Here is a 14,370-nt window from a genome sequence, read left to right on the forward strand (position 1 = left end):
GTCCCAGGGCTGCTGTGGGCCAACCTCTCTGCCTTTTATTGCCTCCCAGTCATGGTGGTCCTTTCTTTCAGTCCTTTAGAAGGACACAGTTTGACCATTAGCTGCCCTAGGGCTGAAGGGGACTGTAGGACTCTTACAAAGGTGTTTCTGGCAATTAATGATTGAAATGGCTCTGTGGCATTCTGCAGGGATGGGCATGTGTAAGCTGGGTGCTGGACATTTTAGACAGGCCTCCATGACCGTTGAGCAATAGGGAGCCACCTGCAGGCCAACAGATCCCCAGATGACTTGAGCATGCTAGCTGGGAATGGCTAAACCTGCTTGCTATACTCATTTTGAATCAGTTTCTAAAGTTTATCTCTCTTACACTGGAAACCATTCTGAATTTCCCCTCATTTGCTTTGGTACCACATTTTATTCAGCTCATTTCTTCATCAGCTATTCATTGCGTGTCTATTCGATTCTAGGCACCGTGAGAGGAATAAGGAGTAATCAGACACTGAAAAGGAGAGAACATTACATACCTTGGGTGGAAAGTGAGATATGCCTCCAGAGTTGGGAAAAGGGGGAAGTTAAATCCATAATGATTTTACTTTTTTGCTGTACTTTCTACAATAAATTGTACTACATAAAAATCTATACCAATATTCATTTATGTAGCAAATCCCATTATAATGAAAATTCATGTTATCTGTGACTGGGGCAAGCATCACCAGAGCACAATACCAATACAGCAGAAGACTTTGGATGGTGCCTCGGAGGGAGCTGAAATGGGACTTGACCTATATATCAAGCTTTTCATGGTTTTGATATTTTTCATTTCCACGTGTCAACAAATACCTGACTTGATATTAAAGCCAGTTAAATCAATATTTCTTCCTGTAGTGAAGGTACAGCAACATATATCCAAGGGCAACATATCCCCAACAGCCATATTTTGTTGAGTACATATATTTTGTCATAAACCTAACTGATTGAACTACCTTCAGTGAATAGGATGAAAATATCAACATAGCTAGCATTAAAAAAAAAAAAAGAAAAGAAAAGCCATGAAAAAATCTTCTCCCTCACCCCTCATTTAAGCAATCCCATAATTTATTTTGCTTACTTTAATCATCAGGAATGACAAAATGGAAAAGATCTTGATTGTGGTAGCTGTGGTTTCTCCTTGTGCTCCAGTGGGTCTGCCTTAACCCTTCCCCCAACTTCCATCCCAACTGGAGGATTTCTGAACCAGAGCAGCATAGTAATGGGTGCAAGGGAGTCCAAGAGTTTTAGATTGTAGGGTCCTAATGATTGTGATGGAAAGGAGAGTAGGGTATATACTCATTCCTACATTTTTTTCTGAACTTGTAACTATTAGAAGATTTCTGAAAGTTACCTGTTAAAAATTCCCAGTGTTTCTATAAATAAATGGCCCGAAGTCAATTTATACACACACATTTATTTCCTGTTACCAGAGAGGGCTTACTTCCTTGCGTACCATGGAGAGAAGAGGGATTATTATTCACTGGGCTCCTACTCTGTGCTAAACACTGACAGTATCTCACCTCTAGTAGTTGTTATATCCATCTTATGTGCATCATGGGCTGCTGAGTAGTGTATCTGAGGGCACCAAACCAGAAAGGGATTTGAACCCAAGTTTGTCTGCTTCCCAAATCTGTTCACTTTTTATATCAGGTGATTTTCCATAACATAAGGATTGAAAAAACATTTTAAAAAAAATTGGTAAAGTAACACATGCTTATTATAAGGAAGTTCGGAAGGCAGAGAAATTATAAAGAAAAAGGAAAAAAAAACCAAACCACCCGTAATTCTTCACCCAGGGGTTAATCACTACTAAATTTTTAATTGTTTTCTTTACAAGCTTCAAAAAACTATCATTTATAAATTCAAGTGAGTATTGTACCTCAGAGTTGTCATCTTTGACATTTATACATGTACTCCAGCAATGTTGCTCAAAACATTTTTGGAATCTCAGGGCCAATTTAGGAACCAAACTCTATAGACGTCCATGCACAGGGTACTTTATCTGGATACCTATCAAAATAATACTTTTTGGGGGTACGTTCTTCCATTTTTTGCCTTCTAAATTTTTTTGCTGAAAATACTTAAGCACCCTGCAAAGAATACCGTCGTCGCTGTCTTTAAGAACCATAAACATCTTGTGCTGACTGACTTCTGTTGTGGTGGGAGACAGACTTTGCCAAAATGCTACTTCCTCCCACGTCAAAGATTGATGGACATTTTGGGGCATGTTTAAAAGTCCATATTAAACATTATATCTATAAATGTTTAATAGCTTATTTGACAACTCTTGTTATTTATTACATTGTCTCTACAACTTTGTTTGCCTTTTTTAGTTTATAAAATCAAAAAATTGCTTCTGTCAAAAGTTTGAAAAGCATATTTTAAAATCCATTTCTTTTTAATGGAAGTATTACACTCACAGAATTATTATTCCCCTCCGAGGAGTTTCTGTGAAAGCAAACATGTTTAAGTGTGATGAACTGATCCTTAAATAAAGTCAGTAGCATCTTGTGTCAAAATAGATGTTTCTCAAAGAAGCAGTCACGTGTGCACTCACACACACACACACACACACACACACACAAAAGATTGCTACCAAAGTGGCCATTCGTATACCCTGATGAAGTCAAGAAAGTCAAAGTGTCAGACGAGTTCTCATCCCTTTGGTTTATTGCGTCCAACACTATTACTTTGAGAAAACAAACCTAATGCTCAGCCCAGGCATTTCACTGCTTGTCTGGTTTCTGCCTTATTTTTCACAGACCTTTTCACCTGCCCCCTCCACGTAACACCTCCTCCCCCAGTGTGGGACTCCAGATTTCGGATTGATGCAGAATTCACTGGGCCACCCCCAGGGTTCGTAGAGGGCAGGGTGGGTGCGTGCAGCTATCCTCAGGGCTGCAGCCTTCCCTGGGCTTCAGGTTGCCAAGATCGCCGGGATAGGACTTGGGCACTATGCTCACAGAGCCTATACAAGGCGCGGGCTGGGCCTTGGGGTGCGCCCCAGCGCTGCCCGCAGTGCCTGGCTTTGTGTTCCCCAAGGTGGGCTGGAGGAATGAAGGATTAGAATATGTTCTCTCAAAAATGGACTGTTGAGAGGAGGTTAGTTAGAGTGAAAGAGAATCAGAATAGAATTGCAAATTGGGATCTCAGGGTGTAAGAGCCTCTAGGTCGGTCCCCTCCTTTAAACATGAAACCCAGAGAGGTCAGCTGACTTGGAGAAGGCCGCCAGGAGGGCTGGTGCCAGAGCCAGGCACAGTGTCCCACATCCTGACCTCCTCGCCCGTCCTTTCTGTGCTTCCTCCTTGCTGTCACTCCCCATTTGCCTCTTGGAGGTTGAGCTGACTGCAGGATCAATGACCAGAGCCCCTGCAGCCCCACACAGTGCTTAGCAGGACATCGGGTGTCCACGAGCATTCTCGGGGAACACCTGAAGAGATTGTTGACTTAGTGAGTGACTTATGACCCTGGCACCTATCCCTGTGCCTAAGTGGTTACTAGCTAAATGGTGAGCTCCCTGGGGTTTGGTGAATATTATAGACTGTCTCTTGGAGAGCATTATAACAGTAACAATAAGAGGAGTGAACATTTGTTTGTAATAAATTAGGCAGGATATCACTGTATAGCATCCAGCTTCGGAGGCCAGATGGCCCCATGTCCCTCCTCCACCACTTACCTGGTATACTTTTATGACTTGACCTTCCAGTGCCTCATTTTCTACATCTGCAAAATGCCAATGGCAGTAGTGCCTACCTCAAGGTATTGAAGAGTCAGCCTATTTGAAGCCCTGGAGCAATGCTGGGCACTTTCTAAGCAATAAATGTTAGCTATTTGTACTTATTAAAACAGCACTGTTGTGTTTTGAATTCATTGCATGAATTATATATTACCCAGGCTTCTCAACAACTCTATGAGGAGAGGGTAATGTTAGTATACCCCATCTCACAGAGAGGTTCATCTACCTAAAAGGTAGGAAGGTTAGGAGGGACCAATTCCATGTCTGCCTGCCTCCAGATCCTGTGCTTGGGTGTGGATGTGATGGAACGGGGTGATATGGCTGCTAAATGTGAGATCTGACCTCCCAAATTAACTTTCTTCCTAGAACATCCCGGGATCCAGGCTGCTTTCAGGAATATCTCCGTGGATTCTTGGGTAAGTAGAGATGTTCCTTCCCTTCTCTGTGTTCTCTTCCATTGCCCCTGGCCGGCTGTCCCTGCACCTGCAGCTGACTCCCAGAGGGCCTCATCACTGCCTTTGTCAGCCTCTCGGGGTCTCAACACCAGTTCTATTTACAGGGGTATAGACCGAAGGCACTCTTGATGGGGTGCAGGGCAGGGGCAGTGGCCTCACCCACATCGCCCTTCTCCACCTCCATGAGCACTTCAGTGGATTTCTTCAGAGTAGTTTCACGCATGCACAGTACTTCAGCATACCAACAGGTATTTTATAGATGCCTTGTGATGGAGAAGGGAATCATTCTTTCTACAGAAAAGAAGAATGATTTCTGGAGCCAGGCTGCCTGGCTGTCCCTCCTTGCAATGATTCTATTTTTGCTGTTGCTGCTGCTGCTGCTGCTGCTATTGAAGAACTTGCTCTGTTGCCTCTAGAAGTCTGACTTGCAGTCTTCACTGCTCACCCAGGGTTGAGTGGCAGCAGAAGGACATAGGCTTTTGAGCCAGACAACCTGGCTTTGCATCCCGCTTCGGCTGCCTAGTAATTATGCAGTATTTGCGTGTCAGCTGCTTCTCTGAGCCTTAGTGTCCTGCTCTTTGAGATGGGGATAGTTCTACCCATCTTGCAGAACTGTTGGGATATTTCTAGCCATGTGTGTAACGTGAACTGCACAAGATTGCTATTCCATTACACACTAATTATGATGATCAGTCATTAGTATTTGAATGGGTTCATCAAAAGTGTCTGCTGCACAGAAAGCATATTGTTATTTTTGATTCATCATACTTTACCTGGAATATTTTTTATTCTTCTCCCAGTAGTCTTGCCTGTTTAAATTAATGTGCTTAGCAAGCCATATATTCATTGTGAAAAGATCATCACTGGCCCATCCGGACACTGTCAAAGGATTGTCAATTCTAAACTGAGGTAGTCCAAACGAATGAGGTCTCATTGTACCTGAATATTTCCATGAATGTTAAATCTGAACTTGACTTTTCTCTATAACCCTGAAGCTTTAGTAGTAAGATGACTGTAACTTTTCGAAAAGAACCATTAACATTGGTGGGAATTGGGATTTTTCCATGAGTGGACTAGAATAAGTTTACTTCCTCATATCTGAAATCTGAATCACCACTGAAAACACTTTGTTTATAGTTGTTCAAAGAGAATTATTATGGAAACTACTGGCTGGATTCCTTCTCTCTCTCTCTCTCTCCCTCTCTCTCTCTCTCCCTCCCTCTCTGTCTCACACACACGCACATGCACACACACACACACACACACACACACACCTGCTGCTTAGTTTTTCTTTGAGTTAGGCCACTGAAGAGTTACTGTGTAAATTCTGGCAGCCTTCTCCCCATCAGACAAGCAAGGGCACAATCAATTACTGTTTTCTTGGAACGTACCAAATAATCAGAAACTCTGATTATTCTGCTGGAAGGCAACAAACAGCTTGATGGAAAGATATACCAATTGAAAACAATTCTGATCATATTTTTGTCAGGAGAATGAGATGCCTCCAGCTGTCTGTCACTAATCATATTAGAGGTGGAAAGCAGGAATGTTTTGGCCTGCAAAAGATTACTCCAATCGCATGTTGGAACACTACTTTTACTGGCTGCTTATCCCAGAACAGTAACATTGGACATCCATTCTGTAACTCGTCTTGCCAGTTGGTCTGTAGTCTCAAACATATGTCACATGAGCACACTTAAGGAATTTTCTAATTACAGTTCAAAGGCTTTTCTTTTATCTTTTTATGCCCGCTCTGTACACATCGCTGATTGAAATGATTTCTCCCTTAGCATAATCCTATTGCCAGCAGTTACAAAAGAGTAGGGAGATGGCAAAGGAAACCCACAATAACTGGAGAGGTGTCCGAATTCAATTAAGAAGAGGCCTCTCCCATGTGGATGCATAAGCCATATAAATCCATTTTAATTGTGAGCTTGTGGTACTTATCTGGTCATGTTTATTTTGGATGAAAGTGCCAAAGCTGGATATAGACCAGAACTCCAGATCTTTGAGCTCTGATGACTAATTTGGGTATGCATTGAATCCCTTAATTCATTTCTTAATTAGTTCTCCCAGAGTTAGAGTTGCTTGGTTACAATCATTTTCACAAAATTTTCATAAATCAAAACAAATGTACATGGATTTTTTTTTCCCTCCTATTGGTTCACATGTTTTGCTCTGGTTTTGTTGGTATCAAAATAAACAACAATGCCAGCAGTGATGACAATCAAATCAGTATGTTGCCAGGCATGTCTTAGAGTATGGACTGAGACACCAATTAGTTATACCTAACTCAACCACTTACTGCCGTGGACCTTGGTCAAGTCACTTTCCTGTCTGTACCTCATTTCCTTTTGTAATTGGGAAGAATAATAGTACCTATCTTAAGGATTGTTTTGAGGATGAAAATAGCATTGCATATATGAACTAATTTGCAGAAAGTACCTGGCACTATAATAAATATGTTTATTACTATGCTTTTTGTCAGTAAGATAATGAGAGACTGATGAGCAGAACAGTTTTGCTGGTTCCACAATATTGTCATCTAAGTATGTTCTGTCCCACTTATGCAATCCATTTGGAGATCATTCATGATGGTTATGAAACATTGGAAACTCTAAAGTTGGAATTAATCTCTTATTTGCATTCCTCAGTTTGGCTACAGGATTAACATTTTGGCTTTTCATGCTTGATCAATATGAGTGTTAACTTGAACCCTTTCGGTGCAAAATTCCCTTTAAGATTTGAATGAGCATTTTGTAGATACAATATTGGCCCTCATGAAAAGGAAAATTATGATCACAATATGTAAAAAATGTGGGGAGGGGTCTTGAGAGAATTGGCTTCAATAAATTCACTGGAAATTTTCAAACTGTTTTTAACAGCGTTAAATGGATTTAATATCGTGGTTCAGATTTAATGATTGTGCAGGAGTGAAAATCCAGGGAAAAATAAATTTAGTAATTTAATGAGCTTTCATCTTGGCTTCAGAAGAGTTAGTTAATATTAAAATTGATTTGCAAGAGATGCACTAGAATTACCTTCCCTTAGGTGTATTTTGTTTTTGGGGGGTTTTGATTTGCAATCTGTAGTGATCTCTATTGTCTTTTCTTTTTTAAAAAATAAGTTTAAAAAAAATAACATAAATGTATGTTTCAGATGTATAGTTTTAGAATTTGCCATCAGTATACGCTACAAAGTGTAGTGTTACAAGTCTAGTTACCATCCATCGCTGTACAGTTGACCCCCGTCATCCATTTCACCCACTCCAACCCTCTTCCCCTCTGTTAAGCATTTGTCTGTCCTCTATATCTGTGAGCTTGTTTGGGCTTATTTTATTTGTTCTTCTGTTTTATTTTTTTAGAGTCCACATATGAGTGAAGTCATATGATATTTATCCGTCTCCATTTGACTTATTTTGCTTTGCATAATACCCTCAAGGTCCATCTCCGATGTTGCAAATGGCAAGATTTCATTCTTTTTTATGGCTGAGTAGCATTCCATTGTGTCAAAAGACCACATCTTCTTTATCCATTCATCTATTCACAGACACATGAATTGTTTCCATATCTTGGCTATCGTAAATAATGCTTCAGTGAACATAAGGAAAAAACTTTTTAAAGGAAAAAATTAAATAGAACTGCCATATGACCCAGCTGTTCCATTTCTGGGTATTTTTCCAAAGAATACAAAAATACTAATTTGAAAAGATAAGATGCACCCTTATGTTCACTGCAGCATTTTTTGAGGAACCTCCATACTGCTTTCCACAGTGGCCGCACCAATTTACATTCCCACCAGCAGTGCACAAGGGCTTCTTTTTCTCTGTATCCTCTCCAACACTTGTTATTTTTTTGTCTTTTTGATAATCACCATTCTAACAGGTGTTAGGTGATATGTCATCATGGTTTTGAAATGCATTTCCCTGATAATTAGTGATATCGAGCATCCTTTCATGTGCCTGTTGGCTGTTTGTCCTTTTGGAGAAATCTATTCCGATCCTATGCCCATTTTTTAATTGAGTTGTTTGTTTTCTGTTGTTCAGTGATATGAATTCTTTATGCATTTGGGATATTAACCTCTTATTGGATATATGGTTTGCAAATATCTTTTCCCATTCAGTATGTTGCCTTTTCATTTTAGCAGTGGTTTCTTTTGCTGTGTAGAAGTTTTTTACTCTGATGTAGTCCCATTTATTTTTGCTTTTGTTTCCATTGCCTTTGGAGTCGGGCCCACAAAGATGCCGCTAATACTGATGTCAAGGAGCTTACCACCTATGTTTTCTTCTAGGAATTTTATGATTTCAGGTATTACATTCAAGTCTTTCATCCATTTTGAATTAATTTTTGCATATGGTTTATTTTTTATTTTTTATTTTTTTAATTTTTATTTATTTATGATAGTCACACACACAGAGAGAGAGAGAGGCAGAGACATAGGCAGAGGGAGAAGCAGGCTCCATGCACCGGGAGCCCGACGTGGGATTCGATCCCGGGTCTCCAGGATCGTGCCCTGGGCCAAAGGCAGGTGCTAAACCGCTCACCACCTAGGGATCCCTGCATATGGTTTAAGATAGTAGTCTAGTTTCACTCTTTTGAATGTGACTATCCAGTTTTCCCAAAACCATTTATGGAAGAAACTGTCCTTTCTCCATTGTATGTTCTTGGCTCCTTTGTCATAAACTAATTGTCCTTATATGTGTAGGTTTATTTCTGGGCTCTCAGTTCTGTACCATTGATCTGTCTACCTGTTTTTGTACCAATACCATACTGTTTTGATTACTGTAGCTTTGTAGTATAATTTGAAATAAGGCACCATGATTAGTTTTTTTAAACTATGATAGGACCTAGCAGTTCCACTTTGTGCACAGATGCACATGCATATGTGTATATATTCTGCAGAAATGTAAACCCTTGTGCATCCAGACACAGGTGTGAAGTGCTCTTAGTAGCATTGTTTATATTCATCTCAAGTGAGAAACATCCAGAATATCTATCAGTAACAGAATGGCTGAATATATTGTGATATAATAGTAAGATGGAATACTATGCATCAGTGAAAAGGAATAGACTAGAGCTACACACAATAGCACAGATGGATCTTATAGACAGGATGTTGGAAGGAAAAAGATACAAAAGAATATATAACAATCTTATTCTGTTTATATGAAATATGAAAACAGACAAAACTGCACTCTGTTGCCAAGGGGGGCATACATAAGTAGCTAAAACTATAAAGAGAAGTAAGGAATTTATTACTGAAAGAATGAGGATAGTGGTTACCTCTTAGGGGAGGGTGTGCTAGGGAAGGAAAGAACCTGGAGGGCCTGTGGGAATGCTGGCACAGGTCCTGTTTTTTTTTTTTTTTTCTCCACAGGTCCTGTTTTTTGACTGGTCTGGTAATTACATGGATAATATGCAGCACATTGCATCAAACATTAATATTTTATGTGTTTCTCAGCCTGAGTTATAGTTCATAATTTTAGAAGTTTTTAAAATGCAAAATAACTTTCTTTGTGCCCTGAGTTGGTTTGTCCTTGTCCTCCAGAGTGTTAGGCCTGTCATTGTAAGATGCCCTGGAAATAAACTATTGCCTTGTTGCATGGAAAAGTGGACTCCAAAGCGGGATGTCGACCGTGGGGACCTCTTGAGAAGATGCATTTGAGTGGAAAAGAAATTGATTAGAACCTACATTTACATTCATTTTATTTTCATAAAACATTGTGATAACTGCTGGTGACTATACTGATACTGACATAATCCCTAGGTCCACAAATCGAGTGGTCAGTTATCACCTGGAGAGAGGGAGGCAAGGCCAGGCCCTTCATAGCGGCTTCCCCACTGGTTCCTCGACTTAGGTTTTTTTGCGAAATATATTGTGCCTGGTTAACTGGATTTACAAATTTTATATTTTAGTTTTAATGAATCCTCACAAACTAACAGAATCTTTAAAAGATTCTGTAAGGAATTTCATATTCTTTTGAAAATGGCAGAGTTTAACATGAACTCTCTGTCAGGCACATTGTGAAGTAATGACCGTGACCCTTGAATCAGATCTTGCAAGAAGCTGGCTGTGAAAATTCTAAATTATCTGGGAGACCTATGGATTTATGTCTACTGTGGTTAATTAATCCTTGACCTTGTCCTATGTATATTTGCCTGGAGGTAGTCATGGTTAGCAAAGCTGTCCTTTTCTATTTTGTTCATGTTATTCAAGGTATATAACATGTTAACATAATAATATAGGTATATGAATTGCAATTAAATAATCACACATATTTGGGGATACATGTTGGAAACATCTTGAACACCCCTGCTATGTAGCTCAAAGGATACACCCTGCTAATAGTTAAAATATGTAGAAGATGGTAAATTTGCTACCCATATCAAAAGGAGGCACCTCTCAGCCCTAATGTTTTTTTATTGGCAAATATAAACACTAAGGCAATAGTTTATATATTTTACTTGATTAAAACTTTTCTCAGGAGTGGGAGAGATGAAAAGACATGCACACACACTCAGAATAGTTCTGTTTTTCTGTTTTGTTTGTATTCTCTGTACAAACATATCATTTTAATTTTTTTAAGATTTTATTTTATTTATTCATGAGAGACAGAGAGAGAGAGAGGCAGAGACACAAGCATAGGGAGAAGCAGGCCCCATGCAGGGAGCCCAACGTGGGACTCGATCCCCCGTCTCCAGGATCACACCCCGGATGAAAGCAGCACTAAACTGCTGAGCCACTGGGGCTGCCCACAAACATATTCTTTTAATTACGGGTTTTGTATGTTAACAAATAAAAAAAGTTGAATACCATCAGGTAGGCTTCCCCAAAGCCAAAGTAATAGAATGTACTAGATGGCACATGCATCAAGGCTGCAATGGGAAGGGCACTCTCCACCAGCCGTCAGTAGGCATGGGTTCTCAGCCTGGTTCTTGCCACTTGCCAGCAGCCAGGCCACAGCACACAGCACACACCTCTCTGAGCTACATTGCCTTTTCTCCATTGTGAGGGTGATAATAGCAACCCTTCTTCAACCCTTACGGGAATCACATACGAGAGCATCTGAAAATGTAGGGTTTCCTACAAATGTGATGAATTATGATCGTGTCCCTTTTCTTCTCCTTTAACAAAATGTACCTCTTTATTGAAGTGGTGATGTCCTTAACCTACCAGTTTCTTTGGTTGGAAGACACAGAAACTGACTGATTAGCTTAAACAAACAAACAAAACCCCAATCATTTTCAATATTTCTTATTGGGAGTATCCTGGGGCATCTCACCATCTTGAAGGAAGGGTGGAGCCATGAGCTACATGAAGGTTTGCAAGCAAGGAAGCTCTGGCCATCAGTGTCTGTCTTCTCCAAGATACTGCTATTAATGTGACCAAGCACTGATGACTTTCACCCTCTGTGTTTCATAGTTCCAAGTTTGAGGCCCTTGGAAGAGAGAATCTTAATTTGTCCAACTTAGGTTGATTGACAACTTTTGACCAGTCAGCCTTGGGTGAGGGGACAGGGTCACCGAGTATAGACAGCATTCCTGGGAGGGCTAGTCCCGCATACCCTGGGCCATTCCAGAAAATCAGGGATCCCTGTGAGCTTCTACCTACATTCGTGTTATTAGTATTAGTGTTCCAATAATTGCTAATGACTCGACTTTCTTTAAAGAATTTACATTAAAAGCTTCAGATATAAATACAGAATTATGTGAGTGATTTCTTCAGTAAATGTCAACATACTGACCTGAGCCCCAGCTGCTTCTCATGCTCTTCTTTAGGTGTACACTGAACTTGAAATCACTTTCATTGTTGTGGAAATTTCTGTGTAGGTCCCAAGGGGCATCCTTTTGCTCAGGCTGCTTCTCCAGGGTTTGACTCTGTGTCTCCCTTAGCTGCTGCTTGACCTCTTGTTAGAAGGTATTAAATACACGTTAGCGTTCCTAATGCTGACATTCCCTTCACTGACAGCCCGACTTGCCCTAACATTTTATGGCAAAGTGTAAAGATGGGAAGAGAAGTGCACAGAGTCTGTGTACTACAGATGTGTTGTCCCACTCTTAAAGGATCACAACTTTTTTCTCTTGGTAGCCTCTTAAAGTATATTTGAGTATATCCCAGCCATTCCTCACACGAGACAGGTATCTGATAAGTAGCATTTGTCCCACCAAGGCTTAGGCAATTCTTTGTAATGTTTCAAGAATGGAAATGATAAAAACATTTATATGCCTGAAAAAGTGATAACAATCTTCCAAAACAAGCTACCCATCACTTTCAAATATTGCCCTGACAGGTCCTAAATAGGATATTGTTTCATTTGGATCATTCACCATAAAGCATTGAGAGTTCTGAAATTCTTTGTCTTTCAAGCACATATACATCCAAAATCACCACAGTTTTTATTGTTAATACAAAGGGACATATTCCTCCCCTAAAGAAGTTTCTTTCTTAGTTAGAGAACGCATGCCACGAAAGACGGAGAGACAGTAAAGCAGTCACCATTTACTTAGCCTCCATCGTCCAAAGTGCTGAGTTACAACACAATCTACAGTATGCATTCTTTCTTACCAATTCCCAATATATTACCAACCAAGTGCCTCCCTGGTTACAAGGATGATTTATTATTCGTCATATTTTAAGTGCTGAGCCACGAAATGTTAAACTTGTATTGGCAGCTGTTGTCTAAAGGTTTGCAGGTGCCCTGTCTAATGCTTTGAAAATCTAGCATTAGCAATAAATCACAGCATACATAATTTTTCAATAAAGTAATGGAAAGGATTTTGCATTCTGGTTCCTCTAAGCTTTGGTATTTAGAAGTTACGTGGGAAATTCAAGTCAAGGGGTAAAACATTCTCAGGCTTTAACCCTTGAACTTTGGGGCAGCCATAGTCAATAGCAAAAGCATCTTGGTAGCTTTGTTCTCCTAACCCTGAGATCTCTTGGCTCTGGGAACTGACAGAGTGCCAAGTATAGGCCTGATTGCATTCCTTGTTACTGAGGAAAACAGTCAAAGGAATTTTCACTTTCTTTTCAAGGGGGTACCTTGGGCATTAACATTTTCCGGAATAGTGAAATTGTCTGTAAGACTTTTGCCAAGCTTGCTGAAAAGAGCGCTTCAAGAGGGCTCTGGCAGCCAATTAAGAGGACATGTGTTGCTTACCTAGAGTGACAAAGAGTTAGGGAGATTAAATCAGAGAAGTAGGAGAGATGTGGCTTTGTCCTCTGGGAGCTTGCACTCTGATTAACGAGCCCATGTCCTCTTTTCATCTTCTTTCTCTGTGGTTGGCTCAATGATTTACTAAGAGTGCATGCCATATTCAGCTAGCCCCGTAAGAGACCACCGACCATCCAAATGTAAACTCTCTTCACAGTATCCCCAGTGCTGTGCCCCTTGCCTGGTACATAGGGATCTTTAATTAGTGTTTGTTGAAAGAAGGAATATGTTCTGGCAGTTGTTTCTGCGATTGACATATTGATGAATTAATCACATGTTGGGCCCAGATATACTTGGGACCAGATAAACTCTGATCAAAGAATCAGTGCCCAACTCTAGTAGATTGGGATCTTCCAACCCATGGAGCTAACATTCTAGTAGAGGAGCCAGACAGTGAATAAACACAGCAAAACCCGCAAATGATAAGGGCTACAAAAGACCTCAGCAGGGTGAGTGCTGTGATGAGGACTAAGGGATCTGAGAAACCAAAATCTAGAATAATGTAAACACTCAGTGATAGGGAAGGAATTGATACAAGTTTCCAGAAGGCTTAGTTTACTCGAGTAGTTAACATATCCAAAGAAAAGGTTTCAGCTGATCGCAGCATTTCTTAATGTAAATAGGTTCGCAGAGTTGTCACCATGCTGGCAGTGGGAGTTTCTACTTTACGGAATTTTGCTTTAACCCATCAGTTGATTAGGGCCTGGTGCCAAGGCCAAGGGTCAGCTCTCTGCTTCACTTCCCTCCTCCAGGCTGCAGCTTCTCGCCCAGAGCCAGGCAGCTGTCTCCCAAATGTACGCTGTCAGTCACATAGGAAACCAGACGACCGAAAGAGGGTAGATCAACACAAACTTATCATCAAAGCTGAAAGAAAGAAAGAAGCTCAGAGCGAAAGCTGTGCTGACTGTGGGCCAGAAGTGTTATCTTTGTATCTCAAG

General features: G+C 40.4%; 1 protein-coding gene across 9 annotated transcripts in view; it reads left to right on the plus strand.

The window, feature by feature from the left end:
- The window catches only part of SPATS2L (spermatogenesis associated serine rich 2 like), a 160,775-nt gene that overhangs the window by 18,283 nt on the left and 128,122 nt on the right, over nucleotides 1-14,370 (plus strand). For all 9 annotated transcript variants that reach the window (XM_025441879.3, XM_025441883.3, XM_025441878.3 and 6 more), the window contains one exon: nucleotides 4,133-4,182. The gene's annotated coding sequence lies outside the window, so the exon portion shown is untranslated. Of the gene's footprint in view, nucleotides 1-4,132; nucleotides 4,183-14,370 lie in introns of those variants that run through there.

Source organism: Canis lupus, chromosome 37 (genome assembly GCF_003254725.2).
Source record: "Canis lupus dingo isolate Sandy chromosome 37, ASM325472v2, whole genome shotgun sequence".
In the NCBI taxonomy this organism is placed as follows: Eukaryota; Metazoa; Chordata; class Mammalia; order Carnivora; family Canidae; genus Canis; species Canis lupus.